At 40.1% G+C, this 23006-nt stretch overlaps 1 protein-coding gene across 3 annotated transcripts in view; it reads right to left on the reverse strand.

Annotated features, from left to right (window-relative positions):
- LINGO2 (leucine rich repeat and Ig domain containing 2) overlaps positions 1-23006 on the reverse strand; it is an 837999-nt gene that overhangs the window by 322646 nt on the left and 492347 nt on the right. For all 3 annotated transcript variants that reach the window (XM_048503786.1, XM_048503785.1, XM_048503784.1), the window contains one exon: positions 4738-4804. The gene's annotated coding sequence lies outside the window, so the exon portion shown is untranslated. The remainder of the gene's footprint in view (positions 1-4737; positions 4805-23006) is intronic.

Raw genomic sequence — 23006 nt, forward strand, 5'->3', positions numbered from 1 at the left:
TTTCACATTAGTTTTTATTTCTTCATTTCATATTTACTTACATATGATCATGGGTAGACTTGGATGATATTAGTCTTTCTAGAATTCCATTTCCAGAAACATATTACAGCTCTTAACCTTTCTGTATAATCGCAAACACCTAACATGAGAATCAGTTGATACAATCTCAGATACTATAGCCTATATCTGTTTGCTGACATCTCTGACAATTCTATGAATCCCTTTTAACCTTACACCTGAGTCTCTAAAATATTATTCTGATGCTCTGAAGGCAGCTGTTTCAAATCTCTAGGTCATAAAGAAACCAATTCAAATTCATTAAATTTGACAGCCTGCTCATTTGAAGGACTGCTCATAAATTGGTGCTATAGAAGTGCAAGATCTTAGTTGTTGGCTACAAATTCAAAGAAGGAATATGACTATACAGGAAAGAAAGTTGTGTACATAAAGAGAATGGTTTACTAGGCAATGCAATACTGTCTACTTCCAAAGAGATTAGCCACTGTGCAGCTTTAAAAATAGAAAAAACTCATCTCTTTGGCATCAGGAGGCCACTACAAAGATATTCACATATAAATCTATTCATTTTTATCCTATTTATATTTCTTTATCTGCATTCAGCTCATCTTTAACAAAAGCCCAGCTATTAATTCAGTCAGTAAGTAACTGTTAATGACATTAAAAATTAGGAGCCCTAGGGCACAGTGTGGTAAGCGACAGTACTGCAGTCAAAAGCTCTGCTCACAGGACTTCTGGCACAGAAAATGGTGCTAGGTGGCTGTGCTTGGCTTTGCTCTAGTTTTGCCAGTTGCTGAAGCTCAAGTGCGCCATTCTGAAAAGAGCAGCAGCAGCAGCAGCAGCAACAACAACAACAACAACAAACAATCCAGATCTTTATCCCCCTTGCAGCTGGCAGGTTGCCAAAACAAAACCAGAAAAGAAATGATCTCAGAAATACATCAGCAACTGGAAAGAGGGAGGAATCTGATCCCTGCATTAAACTACTGAAAACTTTGGGAAACTGGAGAGACTGTGGAAACAGCAACATCTAGTGGGTAACTGGAAAAAACAACTTCTAGTGGGCAATGGCATCTACTAGGAAGGGGTTGGTGTCCCGTGAAATAGGTGAAATGGCCATGAATCTTAAGAGTATATCTGTCAGTATTTTAATAGAATCTATTCTAATTCAAATAGACTCTCTGAAATACTCTGTCAATAACATCCCCCAGATGATGTCAGAGCTTATAAAAGCAATTATGGGAATGAAAGTTGAAGTCCAAAAAAATAGCACAAATAGAAGACAACATTAAAAAGTCCAAAGAGGAAGTGAAAACTTTAAAACAAACTGTGGACTCCATATAATTGGACATTAAAATACATAATTTAACCATTCTTTGACTGGAATATCAAATCAAAGAGAAGGCCTTGAGACTTAAAAAGGTACCAGAGGATCCAAATCCAGCAAAAGAGGAGTTGAATAAGCAAATTGCCACAGTTCTAGCCAACCACTTGAAGATTAAAGAAGAAAAAGATGGTAGCAAAGTCTAAAAAAATTATAGTCACATCAAAAAATCCGAAACTGAAAGGAATGTGTACAGATCTTGTCATCTATTTCTACTCTAAAGAAATGGCAGATCAAATGTTGGAAACACAAGAAATCAGCAGTCAAGATAGAAGACAAGGACATCATCATGATGAGGGAGATCCCTTTAAGAATCTTAATGAAAAGGAAAGGGTATGCATTTTTGGTGGACTGTTTAAGAAGAAATCGTGGCTCAGCTGAGAGTTTTCTTCACATGCAAAGGACAACAACAAATAATTACTCCAATAATGAGTGCCAAAGAGATCTTGAAGAAAATGTTGAAAGATCTCAAATAATTTTTTTTGTAATTAATGAGTTAACACAAGGGTTTAACAGAGATTAATGATAAAGTTTGGGATGGTAAATTCAGTTATAAGGTTAAGAGAAGGGGAATGAGGGAGGAAAGAGGGAATTGATGTTAAATGTTTTTGACTATGAGAAACTAGGCTTGAGGGAGCAATTTTTTTCATTCATTATTTTAAATTGCCTCAAATTGTAAGTTGAGATATCAGAAAAGTTTCAAGAAAAAAGAGGAATCTATGTGGGACTTGAGAATGTATAATCGATGAAGAAAATGTTAGGGGTTAGACTGACAGTAGGGTATGAGAAGGAGGTCAATTAGTTCTATGTAGTTTATAGTGCTTATGTACTTTAAAACCTTTAAAACCTTCAAAAAAACTTTGTTGTATAAGTAGAATAGGGTGACAGGATCACCCATTTCAGTCTTGTTGTAGTTCTAAAAAAATCTAATAAAAATAATTAAAAACAAGCTCTGCTCATGACTTGAGTTCAATCCTGACTGATGGTGGTTTCAGGTAACCCACTTGATGTTGACTCAACATACCATCCTTATAAGGTTGCTAAAATGAGTACCCAGCTTTCTGGGGAAGAAACCAATGGCAAACCACCCCATCAACATCGTTTGTCTGGCAAATATCTCATAGGTCCTTTCTGCACGGGCCATTTACGGCGCCCTGGGGTCGGCAAAAACGCTGTCCCCAGGGAGCTGTTCGCACAGGCGGCGCTGCGAAAATGCAGGGCGGCGTCAGGCAAGAGTGCAGGCCGCCTCCAAAAACCTCCCTCCTGGAGCGAGGTTTTTGGAAAACAGCGCATTCCCGGCAGCGCGGTGCAAACAGCACTGCCGGGAATGCGCTGTTTTCCCCATCCCTCTTCCACTCACCTCGTCGCCTTCGTCGTCCTGCTGGCCTCCTAAGAGCCTCCCTCGCTGTCCTCCGACCCCTGGAGGTCGGAGGGCAGCGTGGGCGGGTCTTAGGAGGCTAGCAGGGCGATGAAGGTTGACGAGGTGAGTGGGAGAGGGACGGGGAAGAGGCAGCTCCGCATGGAGCCGCCTCTCCCGCGCTGGCCTCTGCAGGGGCCGCTCGCACGCTCCGGTGCGAATGGGCCCCCCCTCCACCGGCAGAATTCCTGCGGGTGGGGGAGCGCCCTTTCCACAGTGCGGAAAGGGCCATAGTCTGCCTAATAAATGTCATGATGTGACGTCAACCCATGTGTCAGTAATGGCCTGGTGCTTGCACAAGGAGACTACCATTGCCTTTACATTTTAAATTAAAAAAAAACTTTACAATTACAAAGCAAGGAATTTCTTTTTTTAACCTACAAAACACTGAATTAATATCTACCAAAAGCTGAGTCGAAAAAAATAGAATGCTGAGTCTTCCTTGACAATGAAGTTAACAGTTTTGATTCCATTGCTAAAAATGCTAGGCCAGGGGTAGGGAACCTTTAACACTCAAAGAGCCATTTGGACCCATTTTCCACGGAGCCGCAAATAATTTTTGACATTTAAAATAAAGATAACACTATATATATAGGTGTTTTTTACCTTTTACTCTGCTCATTCTGAGAAGCGCATGGATGCACCTGCAGGGCGGGCAAGGATGAAGCCGGCGGCTCGGCCTTACTGGCCTCCGGGAAAGCGCCCGCCCTATTCCAACGGGGCGGGTGAGAGGGGAAGCCCGCGGCGCGGCCCAGCCGACCATGGGCAGTTGGTGCGCCCACCCTGCTGCCTGCAGGGCGGGCAAGGATGGGGCTGGTGGCTCGGCTCATGGAGCCACAGTGCAAGGGCAGAAGAGCCGCATGCGGCTCTCAAGCCGCAGGTTCCCTACCTCTGTGCTAGGCCATGTCCTATTTCCACCCATGCTTACAGGATCCACCTAAAAATGCTAGGTCATGCTCTATTCCTGACCATACTTGCAAACAATAGTATTATATAAGATCATACAAGGAAGTTTTTTTAAGAGTAAGAGGATCCAGATGAATAGACTTTTATTAGCACTTTGATTAACATCTAGAATTGAACAACAGCTATGCCAGTTGATGGATCATTATCCCCTTTCTTGACAACTTCTATCAGGAGATAAAGTACTGGGTTCTTTAACAAAAGGAATTCCAGGATATTTTTTTTGCTTATTACATTTTTCTCCTTTCCTGAAAGCAATTTAGGGCAAATTGTATGGTTTTCCCTTCCTCTATTTTATCCTTCTGTGAAGGAGATTAAGTTGAGAGAGAACAACCAGCCTGGTGAGTTGCATGGAAAGCAAGAATTTCAAGCTGAGTCTCACCTCTCCTAGATCATCACTTCAATCATGGCATCCCCCCGGTTAATTATCTGCCTGCTCTTGCCAAGCTTATATAGAAAGCAATTACACTGTGGATATGTACCTGCCTGCTCCCCTACATCTCCCCAAATGGGCTGGAAGTTAAAAAGAGATCACACAAAGTATGCATTCATTCCTACTCATATTCTTCAAGTGCCGCACTATTTCCTGAGGTCTGGGATAACATCAAATGAGACTATTCCAAGGATGATCTGTGTCCAAACTGACCCTGTTTTGGCATACTTCAGATTTGTACAAACCAAAATCAACAACAAATCATTCTGTTAGCTGCTCATGCTAACAGAGAGGCAGGTTATAATTAACAAATAAAAGCAGTAGCTTTACATTTTTGTCATGGGAGTGACTTTAGCTGCCATCAAATTGGGCATATGAAAGATCATTAAATGAGAGATCAGCAATTGTTTACTTCATTGAATAAAGTGGCAGCACTTCAAGCACAGCTGTAATTGTATACAATCAGTCTCAAATACAGGGGGCAGGGAATCAACAATTTAAAAAAAATGAAAAGTTACTTACCAATCCCAAAAGAGTCACTCATGCTGCTCTTCCTGCTTCTCAAGATCTGTTCACTTTTGAGATTATGCTGACAAAAAAAGATAATCACCTGATTATTGATTGATTGATTGATTGATTGATTGATTGATTGATTGATTGATTGATTGACTGATTCATTCATTCATTCATTCATTCGACTTCTATACCACCCACCCCCGGAGGGCTCTGAGAGGCGTACAACACTGATATAATCTAAAATAACAAGAAGAGCACATTCAATAAATATATACAATATAATAAAATTAGGGCTCTAAATTTCACATTAAAACCATTTAAAACAGTGCACAAAACATCACATCCGGCAATCTAAAAGTCCCTCTGAGGAGGGAAGGGAAAGGCTCAAGATGTAAAAGGCCGCAAATGATAAAAAGGGAGTCATTAAGTTGAAAAACATCATCAGGGACTTCTAAGGGCACTGAAATGACATTTCTCCTTCCCAGAAACTGAACACAGATGCATGGTCCTGGATGATGTTTCTCAAACTTTGGATGGCCCTGGAGATGTTCCTCAAACAAATCCAACTGTATCAGGTGTGGGTACATAATGGATGCCTGATGCATCTATCATACACTTATTTATTAACCACTAAAAAGTATATAGATTTTTTAGACATGAAGTAGTAGAAGCTGATACTAATGAGGGCAAGTACAGTGGATGCAATATTTCCTTTTGCAAATCATTACAGCTGCACCCACATGACAAGGATTCTCTATTTTGTAGTCATTGCCACTGAGAAAGCAGAGGCACTGGCAACAGAGTGTCCATATTAAAGTTTTCTGTGCACTTCTGTCTGTTATCAGCTACCTCTGGCTTTTGATTGTTTCTGTACATAGTCACCAGAAGGTATTTGCAGTCTTCTTTAACAAAACAATAATTGCTGTAGACTACAGAACTATATCTACAGCATTGTAACAATTATAATTTTTTAAAGCACTCTGGTGATGCAGCAGGGAAATTGGAAGCAGTGAGATGCTGACAGATGGAAAATGGTGTCTCTGAGGGAGGGATCTTTAAAAATGCACACCTTTCCATCCAGAGTGCTAATGTGCTTGGAGCACATGGGTTTATTTCTGAGACAGAGTGAGAACCTGAAACGTGGTGATCAGAAGACACTGACATGTGCCCTCCAAACAGCGCTCCAATTTGGAAGCAAAGAAGTAAAACAAATATCCATAGGAAAGTAGCATATGTTGTCGGCATTCCACCATTCATTCTTCAACATGCAAAATAGTTTACTGTGGTGTTAGCAAGCAAAGGAACTTATGGGCTAATTCAGTTTGGAGAGGCATAAACTGTGCAAACTTTATTACTCAGTAATAACTTTGTGAAAATTGCCATAATAAATGTAGCGCTCTCTCTCTCTCTCTCTCTCTCTCGCTCGCTCCTTCTCTCTCTCCCTCTCTCATACACACATGCCCTGGCTGAGAGTTCACAGTCCAAAGAAATCTATTTGTTTCTCTTTTAAACTTGTCATGGATCAAATGCAAAATCAGTTGTGAAAAGGATAAAGGAGTCTGTCTTGACTTAGAACATTTGGAATCTTTTTTCACTTTGAAACACAATGTTATCTATTTGTATAATCATAGCAATGACTGTTTTGATGAGCTTTATCTTGAAGAAATTCAAATGAAGGTGATCTAAAGAAAATAGTTTTAATACTTTTTTCCTGCATCCAGTCACTTAATTCTCAATATAACATTTGATATTTATTTAGGGCATTGAAGATTCTGATTTTTTTTTTAACAGGAGGACCCATTTTTAATTAGATCAACTTGTTCAGGATTTCTCAAGGTCTAACAAGAATGATTTTTAATCAAGTTCACAATGCCTTTGTCAATATTTTTTCTTTCTATGTTAATCAGAAATATTTTCGATAAGTTCACATGATTCAACAAAACTGGCTTTACTTAAATATTCCGGAAGCTAAGTAAGGGGACAATGTTTTAAAATAATAGACCTTACCCCCCCCCCCCACCCCCCCAGCAACCATTTTAGTTATAAAAGGGAAGTTTTCCCTAAAAACTAGCTGCGGAGGAATTGGGGGGAGTAATTAGTTCACAGCTTAGAAAAGGAGGAACCATCCTGGCCCTTAATGCTCATTATATAAATTGTATATTTCAGGTATATTACTTCAAAAGGAGGCATTACAAATGGGGAAAGACATTTAGGAAACAGCACATGGCTGTTTAAGATAAAAATACTAATGGCCCAATTAAGGGGGGAACAGCTTCAGGGATTGGTGTGGCCTCATGCCAACCTGTTTGCTCTCTCTGTTGGCATAAAGGGCAGCCCTGCTGGCACAAAAAGCAAAGATGCTGGCAACCAGCCGCCCCTCAGTTCTGCACTGATGAAACCCAGAAGTCTGGTCTGCAGCAGAGCAACACTGGCATCTGATTGGATGCCAGTACAGGGCAGGGCAGGCTAGGGCATTCTTGGGGGTGGAGCCAACATTAATCAGCTTTCACCTGAAGCTTGGAGTTATGCCACCTAAATTCCATTTAGTCCTATGGAGGGCTTTCTGGCAGCAGGTTTTTTTCGCTTTACCTGCCATCCAGTGTCACTGAAAAGAACTCTGGAGGCAGTGGTATGGCACAGCAGTGGAACTGTCCCCAGCTGCCTTGGGCTATGGATTGGGCAGCCTGAAAAGAAGAGGAGCCTTTTCTTCCTAGGCTGCAGTCTAAATACCAGGTCCCTAGCAGATACATCTCATGCACTTTTTGTCCCCATACATAGGGTTTTGAAACAAACATTCACACAACATTGTTCTTAGGTAGGTAATGACAGATTAGCAGGATAACATCCATACAAATTCCGTCTGATCCAGAGTAGCCTCATATATTTTCCTTTTATAGTGTAGGCCAGATTTCTTGTTCTCCGGGCTACAATAACTACATCTTAAGTACTCATAGTAGCATTTGTGACCTACCAAAAACTCTTTGGTTTTAGAGATCTGAATCACTTTAGTTAACACTTACTAGTGTTAAAAAGCTTTCAGAGGCTTGAAGAGTTGTAAATGTCCAAATGCAAGTGAGCTAAGAATGACTTGTGGTGTTATTTTATATTCTCCGTATTTAATGATGCCAATTTTGTCAGCGCTGCAATCTTGGGTGAGACAGGGAAGGGCTCTAGATTAGGCCACAGTTTCCCCTAGTTGCTCAGTATTTCCTTCATCACTGGGCATATTGTGATATTTGTTCACAAGAATATATGTTTCCCTGCTCTTGAGAAAGCTGTGCATTCAGCAAACAGAAGTGATGGCTGGGAGAGTCTAGTATAACTGTACACAATCTGACTTTATGCTGAATGGTTGGACTTGGTGTGGCTCAGCTGTGGTAAAGTATCTGCTTTGCTTGCAGAGGTCCCAAGTTCAATCACCATCATTTCAAATACAAAGGATTAGGTAGTATATGAAATCCAAGATCCTGGAGATTTGCTATTAACCCACAGGGAGAGAGACCTGTATGGAAAAAAAAGTGATGGAAATGCCCTTATTAACTGTTAAAATCCTTCCAATCCAGAAAATATGTAATTTCTCCCAAGGTAGGCCTTTTTGATTTCTTAAGCTAGTTTTAACCCTATTCTCCACTATACTTGGGGATTTTGCCATCTTTTGGTTATCCAGCATCCTACTTCTATCACCTAATCAATCCACAGCAACACAGAATCTCTATGCAAAATGTTTTACCTTCAGCCATACTCTTTGGAAGATTGCAGAAAATTCCTCATATAGGCAGACTTTTCCCCTGCAGATAACACATGTTTGTATATTGTCTTTTTTATACGGATACTTTGGGACAAATTTCTTAATAAATCTTTAATTAAATGGAAAGGATGCTCTGATGAGAATAAGGTATGGTCTTTCCTCTATAGCCAAAATTCTGTTACAACAAAGTGGCAATATCCTGACAGATAGCCATAAGTCTTTGAGAATATAAATCTTGATCTTGCATTATTATTGGGCCCTGTGTTACTATACTTTTGTATATGCCAATAAAAGTCTAAATAATCATGATGATGAGAATGATATGAGGTCAAGATCTTGTGGGATTTCTAAATCCAAATGGACAAAGTGTTGGCACATAATACACTGGGCATCACAGTGATCAAAAGTTACCACTATTGACATACCAGTACCTGGTTGACAGCAAGGTCACTGAAAAAGAACATGAGAAGGTCACTAAATACCACAATTTGAAAACTGAGATATAGTGACAAAGGCACAAACCAGCTGAGGTCATCCTAGTGGAAATCAACACCCTGGGTGCCATTCCAAAAACACTATGGTCGCACTTGAAACACTTTCAAACCGACAAAACCAACATCAGTCAGATTCAGAAGGCAGCCCTGCTGGGATTCGCATGAATACTACGTTGATACGTTAGAACATCCTAGGCCTCCAGGTGAGGCTTGAATTGTAATGAAATTGGGTGAGGCTTGAATTGTAATGAAAGCCCCACAACCAACTGAAGAACTGGCAGCAGCAGCAATATTAAATAACAATAACAATAATATCACCGCTGGAATCATAAACTAGCCACAGGCTGATTTAGATGTATTGGATAGAAAAACTTAGATGCTTATGACAAGGCACTACACCTTACACCCACATAGCGATACTGATATTGATCCCTGCCCCAGAGATTTGGTGCCAAAACTAAATAATAATAATAATAAGTTTGGTTTAACATAGTTAGCCTTATAAAGCTTGTTCAAGATATCAGCAGCCATGGACTGGTGCAGGGAGAGATCTAGTAGGTCCTTTTATGCCATTTCAGAAGCAAAATAGTCTTTTTTCTTTCATAACTTGTTGGCTATATGTATGGAATGGAATCAGGAGAGGAGAAGAGCAAAAAAAATGCTTGATCCTGCCAATGAAAATGATATTTCCCTTTTTTAAAAAAAATTCCCATGACATCCAAGCAATCAATAGCAGTTTATCTTTCAAAGAGTTTATCTATATTTGGCATCACGATTATAGATTTAATATTCCCAATTATGTTGTATGCAGATACATCACCACAATGATGAAACAGTTCAATGAGTTCTTGCAAATATTTTTTGAAAAAAAAAACACTGTGAATGTTATAACCACATCCTTAGTGTAGAGGCCTATTTTATATTTTTGATGTTCATTTTGAGCATGTGTAATTTTAACACCTTTCTGTACTGCAATAGCGAGTTTTACTTTGTACCCCATTTCTTCAGCCGTATAAACAGCTGTTACTGGTCTAAAAACTCCCCTCCAGACTTATTTTTAATAGATGAATCTTATGCCCTTGTCAGACAGTTTATTGAATCCTTAGTACACTTTGCTGCGCTTGCCAAACATCTGATATATATGAAAATAATAGAATACTTCAAAGTACCGTTCTTAAAAGAGCTTGAGTATGTTCATTTTTATTTATGATTCTACTTGCTGCTGACCTACTATTGTCCTCAAAACCCACAATGGAGCTGAAAAACAATTATTTGCTGATTCGTGAGAGATGAAAACATCAGAATTAATCAGCACCTTAATCACTACACCAGTAACATTTTGGGAAATTGGATAACAATTACACCCAAAATATATTTCTCTTCAAACAAAAGGATTTTTAATCTGTTATACGGATATGTGTTCAAGTCTAGAAAGGGAACTCCTCATGTGGAATCTAGAGTTCCACTCATGGAAGAGGACACAGAGATATACAGCTGGATAAGACATACAGCTCCACATAGTGCAGCTTGTCTGTATGCTGTCTTGTTTCATCTTCTGATGCAGAAAGTGGTCTGAATTCTGATCTAGTGTTTCTATACTATTCTATTCATGCTGGCATTGGGTCGGAATGTTTTTATTGTTTGGATCCGTTTATAATAAGCTAAGGCATGTGGCAGAAAATGCATCATGACAAGGGTACAGTGAAACGCTTCTTTGCAAATGAAAGTTTTACGAGATGTTAACAGTGACTATAAAGAACAGAAACAAAAGTCAATGGTTACCCTAACAGCCCTGGGTATGTCACCCAACATTTCAATCATTCAGTCACGTTTGATGTGGTATTCAGTAGCAAGATGGGATATATGGGTTCACAGAAAATGTTTGCTCTTGCTATTGATTAGCTATTACCTGGAAATTTTTAAATCAATGAAGTCTTATGACCCCTGTGGTGTTAGAATGGTCTGCACTATAGGTTGTTAGAATTGTCTGCACTATAGGTTGATTTACCTAAGGGTCTATGTGAAGTTTCCATGACTGAAGCATCTACATTCAGATATTTCCAGAACAAAAATATACCACAAAATACCTTATTTGGGTATCTGGATAGTATCTGCAATTTTTCAGAATACTGGTAAATGGTTCCTAAAAAATTCCCGAAATAGTCAGAAATATCCAGGAATATTTGGGCTAGCATTTTAAGGGACACAGAACTGTTTTTCTTCATCTTTAAAATGTGTCTGTGTCAGCTTGCTGGATTTGTTTGACTTAAATTTCTTGATTTGAAATTTGAATCTGGCAGATTTGAGTCTGGCAGATTCTCTGCTCTGAATGGACTCCATAGCAGCCAATGGGGAATTTCTGGGGGTATTTGTGAGGTGCATATTTTTCAAGGTAGAGGCACCAAACTTTCAGGGTATCTTCAGGAGACTCTTCTGATGATACCACCCAGGTTTTGTGAAGTTTGCTTCAGTGAATGGTGGGAGATGGGCCCTGTCCATTTGGGGGTCCATAAAATTGAACCACCTGAACCAAGCTTCACCAAACCCGTGTGATCTTGCCAGGAGTGTCTCCTGGAGCCACACTGAAAGTTTGGTGCCTCTACCTTGAAAAATGTGCACCCCGCTTACACACCCAGAAGTTCCCCATTGGTTGCAATGGAGCCAGTTCAGAGAAGAAAATCTGGGGAAATGTGGGGCTGTCTGTTAGGGGCACATTTTTTTTAACCTAGTGACACCAAAATTTCAGAGTATCTTCAAGATATCCTCCCGATGATACCATCCAGGTTTCGTGATGTTTGGTTCAGAGGGCCCAAAGTTATGGACCCTGAAAGGGTAGCTCCCATCTCCTATTAGCTCCCATTGGAAACAATGGGGGATGGGGCACCCCTTTGGGGGTCCATAACTTTGGACCCCCTCAACCAAATTTCACGAAACCTTGGTGTTGTCATCAGAAGAGTCTCCTGAATATACGCTGAAATTTTGGTGCCACTAACTTATAAAATGCACCTCCTACAGGCCAAAAACACATTTAGTGCTGGGCTATTTGAATACCACATTGCTGCGCTGACCTGGATAGCCCTAGGCTAACCTGATCTTGCCAAATTTCAGAAGCTAAGCTGAGTGACTTTGAGCCAGTCACACACTCTCAGCCGTACCTACCTCACAGAGCTCTTGTGAAGATAAAATAGAGAAGAGGAAAATGATTTCAGTCAGTACTGGTTCCCACTGGAGAAAAAGGTGAGGTCATAAATGAAGCAAGCAAACAAATAAATACAGATAAAGGCTATATACTTTGCATAAAAACTCTGAATATGTGTACAAACAGCCATACAAGCCTAACCACACAAACCAGAGAGCAACAGCTATTGACAGAAGTATATAGAGAAACCAAATAGAGAACATTTTCACATCCCTATGTAAAATCTATCTCTAATGAGCCTGTTCAAGAGTAGGTGACTAGAGGTCCAAAGCCACCAGGATAAACAGCCACTACCAGAAGATTAGCAGGGGAAATAATCAGCTCCATTTTTATTTTTATTTTTTCTATCCACATCTGCTGCTTTTCCTCTGAGGACTGTTCAGTTTACCAATAATATTACCTTTCTGGTTTTTGTTCTCGTTGTTCCCCAGAGGTGTATGTGCAATTTCACCTAAAACGACTTTAACTGGATTCACTATGGAAACTGTGCATGTATATAACATTAAAGATTAAGCCAAATAACAGACTTTTCAGGGTTTAGGATCTTTTCATGATTAAGGTCTGTGACAAAGTCAAAGAATATGTTTTGTCCATCCAATAATAAATATGATTTCCCTTCAGAATCAAGGTGCTTCCCTCTTGTTTTACTGGTAAGTTTCTAATTTTAAAAAATCAGTTGCTGGTGAGTTTTTTTTTACAGTGATGCCACATTTCAATGGTTAACAAACAGTGGCTCCAAATATAGGGATCTCATATGATTAAAGACATATGTTAAAAAGATACAGGTCCTGATCTCATAAAGATTACAGTAGTAAACACACTGACTAGAGTGTAACTTCCGTCAAACTAAACATGGTTTGGACCAGGCTGTATCAGCATAAGAAAACAGGAAAAGGAAAATAAGAAAAATGGGGAAAATATGCAAGAACAGCTTGAAAATCCCAAAGATTCAGGGGTTTTTTAAAAAAAAATAAGGGTGCCAATTGGAACAACATTAATAAGGTTTCTGATTGATGTATGCATTTTTAAATTGACTGCCCAAACTATGGTGTAAGCTGCACTGAGTCTGACTATAATCAGGAAAGTGAGGTATAAAAATCTAATAAAACAAAAATAAAATAAGGCTTTTCAACACATCAATGGAAGGGAACCAGAGGGATTCTAAAAAAGCATTCTGGGATTGTGGGGCTTGAGGAAAGAGAAGATTCAGTCAGAGAGCAGACTATGGTCGTTTCCCCACTTACCTCGACCACCCTTTGCTGCGCGTTACTCTCAGCGTACATCATTTCTGGCACGCTCCCGGTCTTCCCCATGACCCCGCACTCTGCATGGGGTCATCAAAAGGCACCGTTTTGAGGAGCACCAGGAATGACGCACGCTGAGAGGGCGTTGTCGCCGCCCCTGTAGTGGGGAGTGCTGGGGGATCCCACGCTACTTGGGGAGAGTAGCATGCAGCAGGAGGTAAGTGGGGAAACGACCTATGTAAATTTGGTTAATAGGGAATTAAGGACCATGACTGGGGAAAGAGAATGAAGAGAAAAAAGCATAGAAAACAAGCCAAGGCAAGCCATCTCTGGAATGAGACATTTTCTTTACATAAGTAACTGCTTTAAAATTAAGTTTGTTTCTCCTTAAAATGATTACTAGCCAAAAGCAGATTGCAATCCCTGTTGCACCTAACCAACGGTCCCCCCTGAACTTGACGTCTGAAAAGCAATAGACTGATGTTTGATAAATCATTCTGTATGTACAGCAGGAATTCTGGAAACAGCTCTTGGATGAAACTAAATGAGTTCCACTATAAATAAAGAAGCTGAGAAATTGCAGCTGGCACTCAGCGAGGTATTGGCATGACAGCAAGACAGATGTACTGTGACCCCCATGCAACTGATGTTTTGTAAGGCGGGCAGAGGTGGAATAACATAAGCTCCATCATGGAATTTCTATGCTCAGTAAAATCTCCTATCAGGCCTGCCACATTAGCTTTGATGCAGATACTGGTGAACCCCCCAGAAAGGGGGGAGGGTATAAACCAACATTTGGAATACTTGTTTGGAGTCAATGTTGAACCCCCAACTTTCAGATTAAACACACAATTTCTACTCTTATCTAAGTTAGATGTTAAACTTGTATCTTATTTGTCACCCATCTCAGCAAATTATTTCAGAGCACTGTGGAACATAACTTTCCCTCTAAAAACACAGCTTCCATCTCTTTCTGCTTGTGCTGTAAATCTAATAGGAGCTGGCTGACTGGAGATCCCATTTTCTAAACAACTGCATTATTTATATCCAGAGAGACAGCTTTTGTTACTTTGCTTCAAAATTTGGGGAGAGAGAACTGCAAAGACAGCAAAACTTTTGCAGTGCGTCTCTGACACAGAGACGTTTGTGAGGCTCTGCACGGGCACTGCACTTCCCTTGCCTCAAGGGAGCCCTTGGACAGTTGTATAATGTTCTCCAATCAATCTCTACACATTCACAATTCATATTCCCAGATAATTCATTGTTATAAAGATATCAGTTTTTCCCAAAACATAAAAGCCTTGTAATACCTTTCATTAAGGACAAGTATTGAAATGATTCTAAACAGAGCAAAACAATGAACAAAGTGATCAAATGTAAGCATCGTAGATAGGTTGAGAGAGAATGTATGGGCTTTTTGTCATATCTATAGGAGTGGTTGAATTAAAGATCTCCCTCGGCACATGAAAGTGGTCCTTTTGTGAAGAGGTGGCTTACTTTGGAACTATGGCTTGGATCCATTTTAACGATTACAACAGTGATAAGAATGCTGAATTCCATGCCACCTGAGAGTATTTCTCCTTAAAATTGATGATACAAAAACTTTGTTTTTCCTTCTCAGTCCGTGAAGGTACATTATAGAAAATCAGTTACTTCTTTCCTCCAGATATGAAGTTGCCATTTGCCAGCTGTCTCAAATTCTTCACTCAGATTTTGACACCTTTCTTTCCATAGTCTCCCCTCCTCATTAGCTTCAACCTTCTTACTCTTACTTTAAAAAGACCTTTTATAAACCCTTCCCACCTTGGCTTTTCTCAGCCTTGTCTCCATATGTGTTAATTCCACCAAGGATGTCAGCCTTGATGTGCCATTTGCCCTTTTTCTCCCCAAAAAACTTCTCCACAGGCTGCATAGTACTAACCTCATAGTGCCTTCAGGCACAATAGAAAGGTTGTAGGAGAATCTGAAAGTTCTGTGAAAACTGCAGGCGCTCGTTCTGCTTTATAGTTTCAGTATTTTTAAAATGAGGCTTAACTTTCCTTATTGCTGTTGGAGCAATACACTCTTGAAAAGCATCTAAGAAATGTTCACCTACTGTCATAGAAATGTATCTTTCCTCAATCAAATTAAAAACAGTGGCCCATGTTAAAGAATAAACAACAAAAAACCCCAAAGGAGAATGAGTTTCATTTTATTACTAAACAGGAAAGCTTTTGATCTTTGCCAAGTTAGTGCGGACCTGAAATCATTATAAATCTTGCTCTCAAGTCAAATCATGATAGCTATCATTTTCACCCAGTTTTGATCTGGAGGCTGTTCTCACATAAGAATACTATAGATGAAGCTACCTGATATTAACCAAAATAACTGTGTGCCATAAAGCTGCATCTGACTTATTATGACCTCTCGTGGGGTTTCCAAGGGAAGAGATGAACATAGGTAGTTTGCCATTGCCGTCCTCTGCATAGCAACCCCAGTCTTCCTTGGCAGTCCCTCATGCAAGTACTGAACGTGGCCAACCCTGTTTAGCTTCCAAGCTCCGATAAGACAGTGCTAGGCTGGCTATGAGGCTACTAACTTATATCACGGCATAGCATGTCATCTGAGTAGCGATAACTCTTGGGTAATGAACTTCCAGAGTTCATGGAAGATAAATGTCTTTCCCCATAACTCTTGCCTAAGATTTGCTTCACCTTGAAATCCAAAGATTTCGTATGGGAAAACAGGTAGGATAAAGAATAGCCTATTGGACTTGGTCAATGGAAATGCAAGTTCAAACCACTGTTCATCTTTGGCCAGTCACTCTCACTCAACCAACCAACCTCTCAATTTTGCTGATAAGACTTGAGAATTTTTCAGCTATTATATTTCTGGCCCTCCTATCTTGTATACTAGAAGAGCTTGGTATGCGTGAATGCTATTTGGTGTGAAATGGACCATGTACATTTTCCAGTCATGGTACATACTACTCAGTGGGCTAAAGCTACATAATATGGGCATTGTACTTGTCACACAACATAGTGATTATGCACACTGATAGAATTGAGCTCTCCCATTACCCAAGAGACCACTAGTAAAGGGTAAATACACACTGTCCTAAGCTCCTGGAAGAAGGGAAGGATACAAATATGATCTTATTAGGGTGTTTTTTCCTCTTTGTGAAAGTACCCAGTACCATTACCAGCACCTTTTGGGGTACTGAAGGGGGAATTGGTAGAAATTGATGGAACCTTATATGTGAATACTGGCATTTTTAAAGCCAAATAATGTACTGGATCTTACACAGTAATGCATTGCAACACCTTGGCCATTTCCGCACAGGCCAGCAACAGCACCTCAGGGACGGTAAAAACACCATCCCTGCGGCACTGTTTGCATGGAGGGTGGGAGGCGTGTCCCTTCCTCCATCCAAAGAAAAGGTAGGTAAACAAAACAAACTGGAAGCGGCTCCCTGTGGCCACAGTGGCTTCAGGACCACCCGCACTGGACTGTGCTATTGGTCCCGAGGCTCCACCGGCATAAATTATGCCAGTGGCCAGCTGCTTCTTCCACTCGTGGGGAAAAGGCCCTTGTATCAAAAACAGTGCAAAACCTTGTATTAATGTCTCATCAATGGTAACAGACCTGCCAAAGAAATTGGCAGAAGGATAAGCGTTCATGATGAACATCCATCCTGAACACAAGATCAGGATTCAGAATCAGCAGCAGAATCAGCAATCAAAATTGCACTTGCTGTCATTAGGGCTCCTTTATCAGGTCTATGGATCTCCATGTCACAAATGAAGTACATACAGAACAGAAGGCTATATTCATGGAAAACAGGATACAGCTGTCTTTGTACATTGCCTAATGATTTGTCTTTGTTCTCTTCAAAATATCTGAATGAGTCTGCGGTTCAGAGAAGTACAAAAATGAAAGCACATGGTGATCAGATGATTCAGGACATAAAGGCATGTTTAAATCTTAGTATCCTAAAGGAAGGACTTTCTAAGGGATATAAAATGTAGGCTGAAAAAAAATCCCCACAACTTTAAGACCATATTAATTCTCTAATTCTGTATCTTATGCACAATGGCTGAATATTCCCAAGAATATCCTGCTTCAAGGAAATGACACTTTGTCCCCCCCTTTCTCCCAGAATGTGAAGATACTGTTAAGTAGGAAAACTGGTGGACAAAGGGCCCTGAACTTCTGGGTCCATGACTTGAGCTTCGAGTTCCACAGCTTAACACAAGAACACCCCCCCCCCCTCCACACACACAAGATTATCATTAAAGCAGATACCGGAGAACTTTAGTTTAGGCTCAGGGATATTGCTGAAGCATCCTAGTTTTAACATGTTTGTGAAAAATGGGGAAAGGACAGATAGTTCAGAAAGTGACCCTCTGAGGCTCACAGGAGATAAGAAGATTGATTTATCTATCTGAAAACACATATTTGGAAGAAACAACACTGCAAAAAGGATTTTTGAAAAAAGCATCTTGTGCTCTGTGTGGGGAAAAAGAGACTATGTCAAATTTAAGCAGACTGCCTTCACTGCCAGTAAATTAATTTTCTGGGCGAACAAATGATATAGAATCAGACTGTTAATTGGTGGGAGCAATCCCAGCCCCTAATATAGAAGCAATGTGGTCTGAATCACAAAGACCAAAAGTTTATGCTGCCTACCTGAAAACCTTTCCCCAAATAAAAATTTACAATTCGACTGGGATATCTGTTTCACTGGTCAAATACCAAAGTTTAATCTTTCCTCTAGAGTTCAAATAACAGCATTTTGTGATCTTTCTCCTGCAGTGGAAGCAGGTTTCTATCCTCTGTGTAGAAAAGTGATTCTGGAAAATCCATCAATGTTGTAATTTTATGCAGAGAACTTACAGTGCGTGCTAAATGCCGACACCACTTCCCCCTCCCCCAGAAAATGTCAAGAGAGCAGAACTGCTACCAAGTTAATTCCCTTGGGGGAAATCTGCAATGGGACATTGTGATGGACAGCTTAGATTCTGCCACTTTCTAAGAGTGACCAATGGGAACTGATGGAACATTGGTGAGAGCCTGATAGCTGAAAACCATCACTTCAATTTAGAGTGAGTCAGACTGGTTGAGTGAAGTTGCTGTATAAGCTCCAAACTAGAGGGTGGCAGAAGAGAAGCCTAATGCTCGTTGGAAAAAAATTCCACTGGTAACAAAGAATCCTGAGTAAACAAACATATGATTCAAAAGATCACCTGTGAAGAAGCTTTGAAATCACTGCCTGATTGTTCAAACCACAAATAGAAGTTAATGCCGTGTTTGTGTATGGTTTCAGAGAAAGAAGTATACACAAGCTTTGTCTCGATCTAAACGTCTAGTGGTATGAATAAATGGTGGTAGCACATGAATGAAGCAGCAGCTGAGTCCCAATCCACAATAAGTCAGCACGGTGTCTGAGTGAGAGGAGATAGCTAAAGGCAACTGGCCAACCTCTGTGAATGAAAGAGAGGGAATCTTGGATATCAAAGGATCAGGGCCCTCTCTATATATTAAAGAGGTAAGATGGGTGGTAAACTGAGAGTGTACCTATAACCCTGAACCCTTGTGACGGAGGATGTGGAGTGTGGTAGGGTCTCTGAGGGAGTGAAAAGGACATCCTCATTATATATCCATGGCTGTTATAACTATTGTATGCCTTTCTCACAAAATTGCAGCTATAGGGACAGAGGAGTCCTGACAAAGGGGAGCTTGCCAAACAAGATTCCAAACCTACATCTAAAAAGTTCAGACACAGTTTCCCACTATTTTGTCATTAGTTAGATGAAAAGTTCTAACAAAGTATGTAGCTGGTGACTAATTTTTTAGCTAAAAGGAAAGCATTAATGCTGTTTCATTTAAAGTGGACAAAAACAAAACTAAAGAAGAAGAAATTAAACAAATAGCTTCCACCATTCAGTCCAACAAAATTTCATTATACTGTACAGTGCAACAAGGCAGTAAACACAGTAGTAAAAGGGGAGGGGGAGCCTTGATACACAAGTCTAGTTTTTAGTACTATAAAAATGCACTTTCTAGAGAGGAGCCCATTATGGTTTAAGTGAAACTATTCATTAGATAGTGTGAGAAAATGAGGCATGGAAGGAAGATATAAAAGCCGTCTTAATAGTTCCTGCACAGATAATGCAAGCCAAAGACAAATCAATAGCCACGCCTCATTTGCTTTACGTTTCTGAGCACTTAGAGGCAAAATGTTAGTGTTCGCTGTACAATTGGGCAACTCAGCTCTCCAAAAGTAGTGAAAAAATGTACTTGCATATGATGATGTGATTGGATACCAACTTTTGGTCAAGTGACTCTGGGCTCCAGGGTGCCACATAAAATTGAGGTTTTATCTGTGTGAGATTTTAATGTATTTATCTGACTTATGTGTTGGTTTTATTGTATTATTTCTGTTGTTTTGTTGTAAATCACCCAGAGCCCTTCGGGGACGGGGCGGTATACTAAATAAAATAAAACAAACAAACAAACAAACAAACAAATAAATAATGAAGTGGTAGTAGCAGCAGCAGCGATGGACTGTTGTTGATCATTAGTAGGGATCTATTCCATTAACTTGAGTCCTTTAAAACAATCACCTTGCCAAGGCATTACGCAGCTTCCTATTCACCAAATCACAAAAAGGAAGTCAAGAATCAAAATAAAAGTTTAGAAAAGTGAATGATCACATTAAGCTCACATTGAAAGAACAAAAAGACACCTAATTGCATTTCAGATATTTAGAAGAATGGTTTGTACTACATTCTACTAACAATTATATTACTGAAAATTTTGTACCTATATTTTGCCATAAATTCCTGGACTTTTATGTTGCCACTGCCCATAAAAATTCATTTGCAGTTTTTGCTGATGTAAAGAGCAGGACAATTAAATACTAATTGTCCAGGGTTATGAGTAGCCATGCCCAAAATTTAGAAGACATCTCATGTCTTAAAATGTTTTTTTGTTTGCACTGTCTTGTTTTCTAATTTTGTAATTCTGGTTCTATAGCACTGTTTAATGGGTGCTGCCTTAAGCTGTCTGACTGCATTTTCCAATATATATTGTAAAATTGGAAGAAAAATAACATATGTTATACAGTATATTGATACACTGAGGTTGGAACTATCTTCAATTCACTTTTTTGACACCTTATCTAATATTGATTATAGTATTAATACATCTCTCAGGTTAATCTACCTGATCGAACAGTCATGGATACTGTTCTCAGCATTTATTAAAAAATGCCTGTTTTTGTAATCTGCTACTTTCATTAGTTTCCACTATTTATTTTATTAATTTATTTAAAACGTTGAGATGCCCACCTTTTCCTAACCTACAAAGGACCCAATGTGAGTCCTGTTTGCTAAAGCTGTTACCCAGGATTTGTGACAACCTGCCCCAAGAGCACAGCCAGGCAGAAAGCATCATCACTCAGAAATGTTGCTACTTGTGAGGGAAATGGTCCACTATGGTGGCACCCTTTAACCTAGCTACAGAATCCAGGGATGCTAAACCTAGCTGTCCAGTGGCATACTCTGTCATACTGGGCCTAAGTGGTGGCCAGGGGCACGACATCCTCCCTGTGCCCCCCCCCCCTGGCTCCCTGCATCCCCAGCCCTGCTCCCCGAACCCAACTTTTGGGAGCCAGCAGGGAGGCTGGGGGAGGCTGGGACTTGGATGGGTGGCTCAAACAGGTGCCATAGCGGCAGGCTGGCTTCTGGGCTCCTGGGCTGGCCTGCACTGCAGCGCCCATCTGGGTGGGGGATTCCATGTCCCCATTAGCGGTATGCCACTATAGCTGTCACCACCAGGGATTTGACATTTGGGAGGGGAAACAAACTTGCTTTTCTCTTTCCCTGGATTTGAAAAAGAAGCAGCCTAACATTCTCAAATTCACTCAATACAGAGAGGTTGCTGGGAAAATTTAGGCAATGGACAAAACAAATGCTAAGTGGCAAAGTTACAAAAAACAATGGTTGCAGTAAAATATGGTTCCTTACCGATATAGTCCTAACCATTACTATTTCAGTCACCTTCTTCCTGTTCCTTGGAAAGGAAAGCAACCAAAAACCAACTCTGGCTCCTCTAAGCAAGTCTTCTACAGCAACTGAACAAAAACACTATTTTCTCCATCTGTCACAATGATCTATGGCAAAAGATTGGTCACAGGCACAGTACCTGCTCATTACAGAAGCAATGGTGAACCAGACTGGAAAAGTGGTAGTGATTTATAAAGTATTTATAGTCTTGCTTTTCTCCCCAGAACAAGGATCCAAGGGGAGTAACAAGAAGATTGAAAACAGTAATAAGTCTAAAAGCCAGAAGTTAACCAAGTAAGTTACACCAATTAAAATCCAGAAATCAAATATTCATATTTCCCCACATACCCTTCTAAACAGTTCAGTCCCTCCTAAGAGCCAAAGTAGGGACTTTCTAAACACCTTCAGGAATGCTGACCCAAAGTAGGGTTGTCAACTTTGGGGTAATAAATTTCTGGGGATTTGGGGGTGGAGTCTGGGGAGGAGGTGTCGGGAAGGGAAAGGAGCTCAGCAGGGATGTAAGGCCATAGAGTCTAACCTCTGAAGTAGCCGTTTTCTGCCGGGAAATTGATCTCTGTGTCTGGAAATCAGTTGAATCAAAACACATTACCACAACATTTTAAACAACAAAGAAATTACAAATAATAATACATAGAACAACTGATGGTAAGTACTACACAACGTGGTTTAGTCCACAGTGCCTTGCTCTTGAAGTACACTACCATGGAGATTCCTTTATTAGCTATTATAGCTAATAGCCATGAATAAATGTACTGTCTACGGGTGAATGTAATTGTTCTTCCTTAAGGTCCTTGTGCTGCTTTCTTGCTGTACTCAACATCATCTCATTATGACTATCTGTGAGTACTGCTAAGAAACCAACAGCTTATATACTGCCAAGATTTCACTTACCTCTCCCATGAGAAACTTCTGATTCCCCCAAGAGTAGTATTTGGGGCATATTTTGGGCTGTCACAGGAGGAAGGAATTAGCAAAAACAGCCCCTGTACTCACATAAATCTAGATGGGATCCAAGCTAGTAATACAGATAAACAACAAACTGTAAACCAGTAAGTAGAAACAAGCAATGGAACTCAGTTTCATGGCAAACACTACTATAATGCCACATGAGGTGTAGCGTCTCACAAGGCAATTCGGTGACAGGAAGGTTACTGCAGTGCAGAAGTGATAACTATCTATTTGAAATCCAACAAGGTCTGTTTGTTAAGAACTAATGAAGCCTTTGTAGTTTTTGCAATTATTCTGCTTTAGGCACTTTCCTTAATAGTGATAGTAGAAGCAGGGAGCTACTTCAGGTGAAATGAGATACAACAGCAGCCAGTGTGGTGACAAAGAAATTTAAACATCTTATTATTTGCTTTTGGTAGATTTGTTTTTGACTGTTGAAGAGAAGGAAAGAAGAGCACGCTCTTACCTCAATCATGATGCTTGTCAGTAATAAAAGTAAACATGCATCACTGACTTATTGAACAACAGCGGACACTCTACTGAAGGGAAAATTGCATAGTGATGTAGCGACAG

The sequence above is a fragment of the Sphaerodactylus townsendi genome, linkage group LG07 (genome assembly GCF_021028975.2).
Source record: "Sphaerodactylus townsendi isolate TG3544 linkage group LG07, MPM_Stown_v2.3, whole genome shotgun sequence".
Lineage (NCBI taxonomy): Eukaryota > Metazoa > Chordata > Lepidosauria > Squamata > Sphaerodactylidae > Sphaerodactylus > Sphaerodactylus townsendi.